Source organism: Protopterus annectens, chromosome 15.part0 (genome assembly GCF_019279795.1).
Source record: "Protopterus annectens isolate FY-2018-M chromosome 15.part0, PAN1.0, whole genome shotgun sequence".
NCBI lineage: Eukaryota > Metazoa > Chordata > Ceratodontiformes > Protopteridae > Protopterus > Protopterus annectens.
In genome coordinates this window covers 186,239,261-186,251,597 of record NC_056749.1, presented here as the reverse complement: position 1 = coordinate 186,251,597, position 12,337 = coordinate 186,239,261, and positions in this window count along the sequence as shown.

The following is a 12,337-nucleotide window of genomic DNA, read 5'->3' as shown; positions in this document are numbered from 1 at the left end:
CACTTAAAAGTACAGAGGAATCACAGTAGGCTATTAAATATCAGATAACAAAGAAGTGATAAGACCACCACACTCTCTTATAGCAGAGAGACACACAGCACACTGTTCAATGAAACACACAATTAGGAAACAGAAAAAAATGAAAATTCAGTGCATTTAAAACTGCAAGTGTATACTTAACAGAAGACTAAAAACATTACTGCAAGTTTCACTTAACTTCAGCTTCTAATGTAATTGTTTGTAGCCAAGCAAGTCTCTCAGAAGTTGAGCATAAAATGATTTCTCAAAAGTTATGGCTAGCACTGAAAGTACAGAGGAATCCCTGTAGGCTATTAAATATCAGCCAACAAAGAAGTGATAAAACAAAGACCCTCTCATATAGCAAAGAGACATACAGCACACTGTTCAATGAAAGACACAATTACGAAACAGAAAAAATGAAAATACAGTACTTTTAAAACTGCAAGTTTGTACTTAACAGAAGACTAAAATAGACTACTGCAAGTTTTACTTAATGTCAGCTTTTAATGCAATTGTTTCTAGCCAAGCAAGTCTCTCAGACGTTGAGCATAAAATTATTTTTCAAACTTTGTGGCTAGCAGTTAAAGTACAGAGGAATCCCTCTAGGCTATTAAATATCAGATAAAAAGAAGTGATAAGACCACCATCCCCTCTTATAGCAAAGAGACACAAGGCACACTGTTCAATGAAACACACAATTAGGAAACAGAGAAAAATGAAAACAAAGTACTTTTAAAACTGCAGGCTTGTACTTAACAGAAGACTAAAAAAACACTACTGCAAGGTTCGCTTAACTTTAGAATCTAATGCAATTGTTTGTAGCCAATCAAGTATCTCAAAAGTTGTGCACAACATGATTTATCAAACTTTGTGGCTAACACTTAAAGTACAGAGGAATTCCTCTAAGATATTAAATATCAGATAAAGAAGTGATAAGACCACCACCCCCTCTTATAGCAGAGAGACACACACACACAGCACACTGTTCAATGAAACACGCAATTAGGAAACAGAAAAAATGAAAATACAGTACTGTGGCTAGCAAATAAAGTTCAGAGGAATCACTCTATGATATTAAATATCAGATAAAGAAGTGATAAGACCACCACCCCCTTTTATAGCAGAGAGACACAAAATACACTGTTCAATGAAACACACAATTAGGAAATGGAAAAAATGAAAATACAGTACTTTTAAATTTGCAAGTTTGTACTTAACAGAATTTTAAAATACACTACTGCAAATTTCACTTAACTTCAGCTTCTAATGCAGTTGTTTGTAGCCAAGCCAGTCTCTCAGAGATTGAGCATAAAATGATTTGTCAAACTTTGTGGCTAGCACTTAAAGTACAGTGGAATCCCTCTAGGTTATTAAATGTCGGATAAAGAAGTGATAAGACCACCACCCACTCTTATAGTAGAGACACACACAGCTCACTGTTCAATGAAACACACCATTAGGAAACAGAAAAAAATGAAAATACAGTACTTTTAAAACTGCAGGTTAACAGAAGACTAAAATAACTACTGCAAGTTTCACTTAACTTTAGCTTCTAATGCTGATTTTTGTAGCCAAGAAAGTCTCTCAGAAGTTGAGCATAAAATGATTTGTCAAACTTTGTGGCTAGCACTTAAAGTACAGAGGAATCCCTCTAGGCTATTAAATATCAGATAACAAAGAAGTGATAAGACCACCACCCCCTCTTATAGCAGAGAGACACACAGCACACTGTTGAATGAAACACACAATTAGGAAACAGAAAAAATGAAAATACAGTACTTTTAAAACTACAAGTATAGTATGAATACTGGTTTATGAATGCTGATACTTCATTTGCCATCATACCTGAAGCACAGAATAACACAGTGGTACAGTTTTAGAGCAGAAGATACTTTTTTATCTTCAGTATAAAGACCTTTTTTTTTCCTTTTTCTACCTCATGCTGTCAGGAGGGGGGCAGTATCAGCATTTTCTGCAGTCATAGCTGAAGCTCTGTAATTTTATTGTACCGAACTACTGTTGCTACCGTTTTCTTTGGGCTTTAATTGAAATGAACTACTTTTTAAATTTAAACAAAATTACTTATACAAGACAGCACCCAGTAGAATAAATTTTTTAGTCCTTTCATCCAGCACTGGACTTCTTCAGAATGAACACTGCTACCATACCGTAAACATTTATACATACTGTTAATGCAGTTATCATTAATTAAATAAATCAATCAATTAGAAAGCAATCAATCTCAAAAATACAGAAAATTACAAAACTGACAAACCACTTAAAAATATTAAAGCTTACATACCTAAAAAAAACACAATGTTAGTACATTTGCTGTCATACCTGGAACCCGTAATAACACAGTGCTACAGTTTTAGAGTAGAATAGCCTTTTTATCTTTAGTTTAAAGACTGTTTTTCTTTTTCTATGTCAAGCTGTTGGGGGCAGGGGCAGGAATTTAGTATCAGCATTTCATTCAGTCACAGGTAAAGCTGTGTAGTTTGATTGTAGCAGGCTACTGTTCCTATAGTTCTCTTTGGGCATTAATCAAGGTGAACAGCTTTTTTATTTCCTCAATTTAAATTTGAGGGATGCACCAGTTCCAGGAACTGCAAAGGGCATCAGAGAGACAAGCTATGGTCTGACTCACTTGACTAGTCTTGGAATGACATAACAGAACGTTGTTTCCACTAAGATCACTGGTACTTTATCACATTCCATGGCATCCTAATGAGCTGTTTGCCCTACGGCTGGTTGCAAAGTTAAATCTGACTTACTATTACCATTAAAATGTAATGCACCATGTCCCACATTCAAAACACAAGATGTATGAAATTATCCCCTTTTTTGTTTTGCTACTACTTTCTGTTTCTTTATGTGACATCTTTTTAAACAAATTTGCACAAAATATACTTCCTTTAACTAAAATGATAAAACTTGTAGCATCTTGTGGTTCACATTGACAAAACCACTTCATAACAGCTACTGGCAAGGCTCAAGTGAATCTATCTATGACAATTTCCATGATAGTAACTTTACTATGAAGACTCTCAGTGTGTAGCCATAATTTTATTACATGTGTATTCAGATACTTCTATGATTACTGTTTTATTCTTAACAAAAGTCTAATCCTGGCCTCCAACATGCATCAAAGTAATTACATTGTCCCCAGACAAGGACACCAGACAATTCTTCATGTCAGTGAGGATGGTCTATGATGGTGGCCCCCCATCTGTTGCCATTCTCTTGTGTACAATGGCTTGGGCCTTTGTGCATGTATACAGTATCATATTAATGACCCTATGATTGACCTGTTGTGCTGACCTGTTGTAGCCACCTACAGCATTGACATCTGCAACAAGTTCTCACCACAAACTTTCCTGAAAGGCCCAGTCAGTCGTGTTGGTGCTGCTGCCCATGCTTATATGTACCCTACTGTAACACCTTAGACTTGGCCTGGGAGAACTTCTCAAGCTTCATAGACTGCATTGGTGCTACATGTTTTAATGTACAGGTAGACATATATCTGTGCTCAGTGAGTGGGCACAAATCTGTACATCACCTACATCACTGTACCTATGCCACAGTGGCAGATGCAACAAGTGCCATGCTTGCCATACCCCATTATCACAGGTCATGTGACCACAGTAGTCAGTTAGGGACAGCAGGGGAACAGAATGTGCTGCAGTATGCACCCTATCATTTGCTTAGATGGACTTGTAGCCAACAAATCACCAACATGTGTGTCACATTGTCTATCAGTTATCAGGTCTGCTTTCCCCACCTCATCCCATCCATAATATCCCACAACTGAAAACTGTAGCAGATTGGGTACAATCCACCACATCCCTATCAATATATCTATTCCCACCTCTCGTTGCCCCTCTGCCTTACAACTAGTGGGCTACTGATGGCTGGATATGCGCCCTCTGTGGCCTCATTCTCCATTGCTCATCCCCTATGTTCCCATCCATTTATCTGTAGACTGCTGTGGAATAACCCCCTCTCAAAAAAACTATGCAGTCAAACGCCCCACCTACCACTGCCCTGTGTATTCATGCACCAGAGATATAGACCATTTTTGGCCACTGTAGTCCACTGTAATGTGTTTTTCCTGCAGTTTATTTGCTGTATTTGGAAAATATTATGGTATGATGAGCACTGTAATGGTAGTGTTTGTTTATATTGCACTGTTACAGGGCTGGTAGCTCAGTAATTACACTAATAAATCTATTTTGTTTGTGTGTCTCTGACTCATACAATTATTGCAATGTGTAGATATCTTTGCAATCTATATTACAGCTAGTGCATGTCTGTTCATAGGCATGGTGAAAGACAAAGCAGTTTGCACATGCTTGGGGAACTCTATGACAAGAGCCAGATCACAGTCAAATGGGGTCCTAGGGAGGGCAATGGACCAGTCCCCCCACCCTCAGTTAATCCAGTCTCCCATCATTTGGCTGTCTGTCCACAATTACCATAAATATTTTTAAACCTGCCTGTGTGCATACTATTTTCTTTACTTTTACAGTAATTATAGAGATTAGGACTCAATTTAAAGCTTTTATTAGAAATTATATAGCATAAAAATTGATGGCTATTTGCTAAAGAAAACAGACTCACATGGAAAACAGACTTAGCATGAGCAACAGTAAACTACCCTTCAATTGAAGTTCACATTCATTGAAAATGCATTTGGCCAGTGTTGGATTAAGGGTATCTTGGGCCCCATGCTTCTTTTAAACAGTGAGTTATCTGCAACATTTATGGAACCATGCATACATGCATGTGTTCTTTGATTCACCTTTCTGATTCTTTAATTTTTTTTCTTGTTTAATACAGCAACACTTTTTATAGTGTTTAAAATTTGTAGTTTTGGACATTTTTCTCAGCAAGCAGTGAAACAAATTGTATGAACCAATAATCACAAAATTATCAATTTCATATCTCTCTGTCTCAGCTCAGAGTTTTGCCCTCTCAGTCATAAAAGGTTACTCAAGCCACTGTCATCATAATCCACAAATATCTGTACTCTCCAATCCTGACCTCTTTATAGACTGTGTACACATCACATGTATGATTCTGATTCTCATAAATGTGGCCACAGTAAAGTATTCCAGTTTGCTTTAAACAAATACATACTAGTCTTGCAAAGACAGACTAATAACTTCTTAACTTTATCCGCTCAGTTTGTTACTCACAGACATCCCCCGAATCCAACAATTATATTTACATTGTTTACTGCATTCTTCTTAGATGTGTCATAAAAAATAAATAACTATAATAATGACCAAAGTCACAGATTACAATTTTTTCACAAAAACAAACAGTATCCAAAGTATTCCAACTTAATTCACATATACATGCATCCACACTAGTCCTGCAAAGCCAGATTAAAGACTGTTTAAAAATAAATAGATAATAAAAGGGGTTTATATTACCAAAGCAAAAAACCCTATGCGTGAATACCAAAACATCGACCCCTATACCACAAACTATGAAAATCCCGAATGCACTAAACCGCGAAAAAAAAAAATATCGAACTGTCATAGTCGGCCAACCCCACCACCCGTTACATACTACCTACCCAAACAAAATAAATAAACCACATACATACAATAACCAAACCCTACTTCTAACCTAAACTAAAGCACCAAAACTCTACCTCCAACACTACACTAAACCCCACAAACACAACAATCTATGCACTCTCCTTAACCCCTCCCTAACCCTAAGGTGCGTAACTACCGCACACTTCCCCTACAAAAATACACCCAAACAAAATAAATAAAACACATACATACATTTAAAAAACACCTACTTTTAACACTACACTAACTCTTACATACATTATCTATCTATGCACTTACCTTAACCCAAATCCTAACACTAAATTCCTATCTATTGCACACTTACCTTACAGAGCTATACCACAGACGGGCCAACCAAAACAAATCCACATTTTGAACTTCGCGGTTTTGAACTTTTGCGGTTTACGTACTTTACGCAATACGGGTTGACGTCTTCGTATTTGCCTAAAGGAATCTTCGCTCTCGTAATAGGAACTCTAATAAAAGCATAAGCTGCTTTCATCTAGAAAAGAACCCCCTCCCCTGCAGCAGTTATAGCCACTTTGTTAGCTGTGTATACCCCATATCATTACGAAGAAATAAATTACATGCACTTTATTGATGGCATTGGATGAACTACATGAAACTCTATAAAGATCTAGCCATGTGTATCACAATACAAACTGAAGAATATTTATGAAAGCATAAGAAATATTAACCACTTGATAAAATATGCTAAGCCAATATGCACAATCCCTGCAGAAGCAAAAGTCATCTGAATAATTCCATACTAAAGAGAACTATTACTAATTCAGAGATTGCTGCTGGCAAACAACATTGCACTTCAGTGCTTCATCTGCAAATGCAGTGCCTGCTGCTCTGGAAGAATAATCTTCCTATGGTAAGTTAAAAATAAATGGTAAGCTGGTGGTATTTCCATACATTTCTTTAACTAGAACAGCTATGCAATATAGAATGGCTGTCAAACAATGATATTGGGTTCATAGTTAATTGCTCTCCACGACTGCATGCCTAGTAAGGTGCCCATCTCAAATTCCCAATTTCTCCAAAGCACTATCTGGTTAACTGACTTGGTCAATGTTACAAGCAGGTAAATAAAGTGAAAAGATTCAAACGTTGCACCCTTGCCACAGGAACCAGCTCATTGATGAGTCAAAAGTATAGCCCTCTGCACAAACTACCAGAGTAACACTTTAAATAAATGTAGAAATCTTTTACAGTTCAGTCTTGTTGAGAAGACTATATAACAGTAATATGCAACACTGACAACATAATGGATACTGAAGATCAGGTTGTTCTGACCATAAATCTAAATAATGCAGAATATATTTCTTGACAAATGCCAACTCCTTTGCAGTGGCTGGAAGCTTTAAAAAAGGTGCTGCAACAACATATTACTAAATTGCACCATGTATAGATAATTACCACACAATCCAGGACTAATTAATTAATTCATTTATTATTTAATACAATGAATAAAGCAGTTTCAAACAATATAAATGCTGCAGCAGCTTTTGTTCAAAAACCCACAAATCAAACAAAAATCAAAACTATCACTGCATACAACACTGTTTTTTGAGAGGGGGAGCTTACATACTTACAGGACACCTACATCTCATTTTGACATCCCTATGTCTATTTCCCCTTACATCACTCATCATGAGTATGACCTACTTGAATGGCTAATAATGCTGTATTTTTACAGATAACACCTCCACAGTCAACAGGGCTAGATCATGGACAAATGGGGTTCTAAGCAGTGTTACTGAATCAGGCACCAGCCGGTCATACTTACATCCCATTATTTGGTTTTCTCTTTCTCCCCAGTTACCATAAACACTGTTCAAAGTTGTCTATGTATGCACTTTTTTCTTGTTTACTTTTACAATTATCACAGAGATTTGGATTTTATTTAAAATTTTATGGAGAAAAATACTCTTGACACCCATTTTCTACACAAAACACACACTCAAAACAGACTTAGCATGAGAAGCAGTGAATGTCTCTTGTATTGAAACTCAAAATGCATCTGAAAACCCATTAAACTACAATACACCTGCTGGGATTCATACTCAAACATCATATAGTGAAGTACTAACTACTGTCTATGTGAAGAGTGCAGGAATTCAAAAGACAAATGCAGAATGCATTTGGTAACAGCCACAGCTCACACGTGTCCTTTTTCTGGTGAAATAACTTAGAAGATTCACATAGAAAAATGAAGACTGAGGGAATCAAAACAGGCCCTAAATTAAACAGCTTTAATAGCCTTACTCATCTGTACAATCTGTACTAGACAAACTGTTCTAGCCCAAACACCATGCATTTCAAACACATATGCCTATAAAAGACAGACTTCATGCTGTCAAATTTATTTACAATTAAATAATAAAAACAATGTCAACATTAAGGAAACTAAGGATCACATCCAAAGAATGAGGTTCATGCAATGATGCTCTTGTTTAGTATGACTTGTTCAAGGACAGGGCATAAATATGAAACAAAATCAGAGATGTTATACAAAACTAAAGATAAGAGCAGAGTGCTCTAAATAACTTAAAATGTGACAAATGACAGGTTTTTGAGGTCTGGCAATTGGTGTGGGGATTAAAGCTCTTGTCTCCTGTAGCTAAGTTATAGGATTTGAAACTCTGAGCAAGTCACTTAACTATTTAGTGCCCCTAAATAGGGACATTGTGCACGTGTGCACAGTTCACTGCAATATATTATGACTGAAATAGAACCGGTCTACTTCAAAACCTATTACCTGTTACATGCTTTTCTCATTCAGAAATGTTCTGAGCTGCTGCTGTGAAATAGTTCACTCTATATTCAAACATTTTTGAGCAGCTGCAAAATAAATAAAATAATGCAAAGATTTGCTTTGCCTCTTAAAAAGAAATGCATGCACCATCTCCGGTTTGTGCTGAGATAAATTGTGGACCAGTTTCCTGGGCTTCTGTTGCATTCCAGTTAAGGCTAATAAAGAGACTGGAGCTTTAGTACAACGGATGAGGAAATCATTTTTAACAGATGGGATGCTGACACAGAGCAGGAACTTATTTATTGAACTGCATGTGCAGAAACATTTATTTTCTTTATTTTTACATGGCTGGACCCCCAGTCAGCACAAGACCTTAGGCAGCTGCCTAGCTCCTTTTCTGCTAGATCCATCCTTGCATGACACTAACATGGCCAAGAGCTGTCTGTAATCCACTCTGCAGGTTATACAGGGTGCCATGATTTTCAGTTTGTTGGAATACTACTGTACATTAGGCATGAATACAAAGGTGTACTACCTTGGGCTTTCCCTGCAAGTGGTCCTTTGAGATCAATAGACAACCAGGTAAACAAATATAAATAAATAAAATAATTAATATCATCATGTCTGGCAAACTCTCCAGTACCCCACTCCCTTTGCTCTTGCCTACTGTGGTTGCTTGACTCTGCTGTGGCAGTAGGCTATATCATGCTGCCATTGATGTGCATCATGGGGCTTCTGCAATGCATGTAAGTGCAAACTTGGCACCATTTTCCATTGATATCAACCTGACAAGAGGCTATATTTTTTACAATGGTTCCCTCATGGTGCGGGGGTGCAAACATTTTTCTCCATTTCATACATCTGTACTACTGGCAGCACCTGCTAGGAAACTCTTATGAGGGACCTCAGTACAAGGTGGATGTAAGATATTGTCTCGCCAGGGCAGTGAATTCAAGGAAATTCTTGAACTGCTTTGGGAGGTCAGTACTGTATAAATATCTTTGTGAACAGTGTAGCCATTAGCACAAAGACATGAAGATGCACCATCCTGCTCTTTCCCTCCAGTGGGAAAAAGAGGTTAGGGAAAGGAAGCCAGTAAGAGGATTTACATGTTATCTGCTTTTATAAAAGACCCATTCTTTTAGGGTTATTTGAAGTTATTAATGCTCATGGACATGTTTTTGTTTCTTTTTTTTCCTCTTGCCTATTTTTCAGCACATACTGAGATAGAGGATAACAAGATAACAAGGCAGAGGAGGCATGTATGCCTGTCTAAGCACTGCAGTATGTATATTATATTGGTGTAATACTGTGTTTATTTATTTACAGTTTATTAACTGGGTGTGCAAACTAGTGTACTCAGATTTTTCAGCCATGACCTGGGTACAATAAATAATTGAGATGATAACAGAATTATTCAAATGAAACAGCAGCAGTAGTGGAAAAGCATTAAGAATGTCAAAGAGAAGCAACATTAACAATTAGAAGAGAATTTAGACTAGATAATTAATGTTCATGATAAACAGTGTTAGGAAAAAGTGCACCATGATTTGTTACAGAAAAAAGAATTATTAGAATTATGGTCATTTGAAATGCATCATGAAAACAAATATGGACAGCTTCTTTTTGAGGGTGGTTGCTTAAAGCAGTTTCAAAGATCGATTAGCTTTCAGTTCAGTGCAAAGGCTATTCCATATGGCAGGAGACATACTGAAGAAGGCTGTTTCACCTATTGCATTCTTTAACTTTGGTTAGGAGAGAGCTAATGACTTTTTCAGTGTGCTTCTTAGGAGGTAGGTGATGGGGCCTGATCAGAGGTAGTCTTTTTAGAGGCAGTAACCAGTTACAGTGATTTTTTAAATTAAAGTGTCTAGGAGTGAGACAGTTCTTCTGGTTATATGGAACCATTTCAATTGCTTTAGCAGGTCACAATGATACTTATACCTATTCGCCAGGACAACACATTTGAACATTTTATTTTCAGTGATTTGTAGATTGTAAGTGTTCTGAGAATAGTGTAGGCAAGGCAAAGCAATGACTGGCCACATTCTAGCTTTTGTATCAGTATGCTTTTAACAGAAGCTAGTCTGGCAGTGGGCGATAGAAAGTGGGATATATGGGAGCAAAGTTCCAACTGGTTAAGAGCTTTAGAGGTAATATATTCAGTATGTATAGAGAAGTTATATGTAGGATATAGTATTACTAATAGGTACTTTTGTTGTGTGGCATTTGGTTTGACATTTCTTTTCATGTCATTGAGTAAAATAGGGAGACAGGAGGACAGTTAACTAGGGGTGAAGAACAAAACATTAGTTTTGGATGCATTCGGTAACAGATTATTGATTAGCCAGGAGGTTATATTAGAGAAAATTGCTTGTAGTTTATGCTGTAAGGCCTGGTATGTTGAATTGGATTCTGTCAATAAGATATCATCTTCATGTATAACGAAATTAAGGCTTCGGGTGGTGATGTTTATATAGAATAAAATCAGTCCTAGTACAGATTCCTGAGGTACTCCAATGTCCAGAGTACAATTTTTGGTAAAATATTCTCTGAAAAAAGTTGGAAGGTTATTTTTTTTTAAGTAGCTTTGTAATCAGTTGATTGAGTTATGGTTTTACTGTCTCAAAGGTCATAGTCATGTCAATAAATTAACATGCAGAAAAAAGGCCATTACTCATGTTGTAGTATAATATGTTAGTTACTGTGGTAAGAGTAGTAATGGTACTAAAGGAGTGCTGTGCTGTTGGTCATAGAGCAGGCCATATTTATCTGGTAAGAGGACATAGGTTGCATAAGGGTCTAAAGTCCTTGAGGTGTATGAGTTTTGGGGCTTCTAGCAGTGGGATGATTACTGAATGTTTGAAGGCTAATAAGACTTTCCCTATGGTGAGAGAGAGAATAAGTATATGAGTGAAGGATTTGACAATATTATGATCAGCTAGTTTGAGGAAGGAGGGCTGAAGTTTATTAAGTTTGGATCCAACGGAGTGTAAATTCTTTAAAACTTTCTTGATTACTTTGACAGTCATTGCTGAGAAATGAAATGTAGCTTAATATTCTGTCAGGAGGGGGATATGAGTGAGAGTGGGTTCTAAAGTTGGCAACGGGTTCATTATCAGAGGGGAAGGATTTAAGGGATGTCTTGTATAGTGGAAAGTATGAAATTCTTGAACTGCTTTGGGAGGTCAGAACAGAATAAACATTTGTGGTTATGGAAATTAGTGGCATTTGTGATTTGACCAGTTAAATGTTTTATTTCATTTCAGAACACTTTAGGGTGGGAAGAAAAGATCTGGTGCTTGTTTCTAAGGTGGAGGTGCCTTAGCACTATTTGTGACTAATCTAGAAGATTTTCTAATGTCTAGGGCGACCTGATATAGCTGGGTGGTGTTCGGATTAGATTTCTTTGACTTCCAGGTAGTCGCCTTTAGTTTAATTTTCTCTTTAATGTTGTCAGTCAGCCAAGGGCATTTCTGCACACTTAAGCATCTATGAGTGAGGAGGCATAAAAAGCTATGAAGGTTTAATTTATTTATTTTATATTTGTTTACTGGGAGAGTCCGTCCAACAGGGCAAGAAGCCCATTTTCAGAGGAGGCCATGGGAGAAAAGCTACATTAACATACAAACAGTAGACCTAAAAACAGTACATTACATTGCATTACTAGCTCAGTTGAAAAAAAGCACTATGATTAAAAGTTGTTATACAAGCACTTACAGCAAAAATTGGTAGGTATTACAAACGGATATTAGTACAAATGTATTTGGTATAGTGCCAGTGTAGACCTTGGGAGATTCTGTCTGTGTTAGAATAGTAGGGGCTGAGTGTGGACTAAGGCATAGTATTTGCTTTGGTAGAAGGTTATCTTGGGTTGTGCAGTTACATTTCCAAGAGCTGGCTAAGTGTGACCGGAGATGGTTTTTAAAGTTTAGCGTACTGTCTAAGATCCTAATATCCAGAG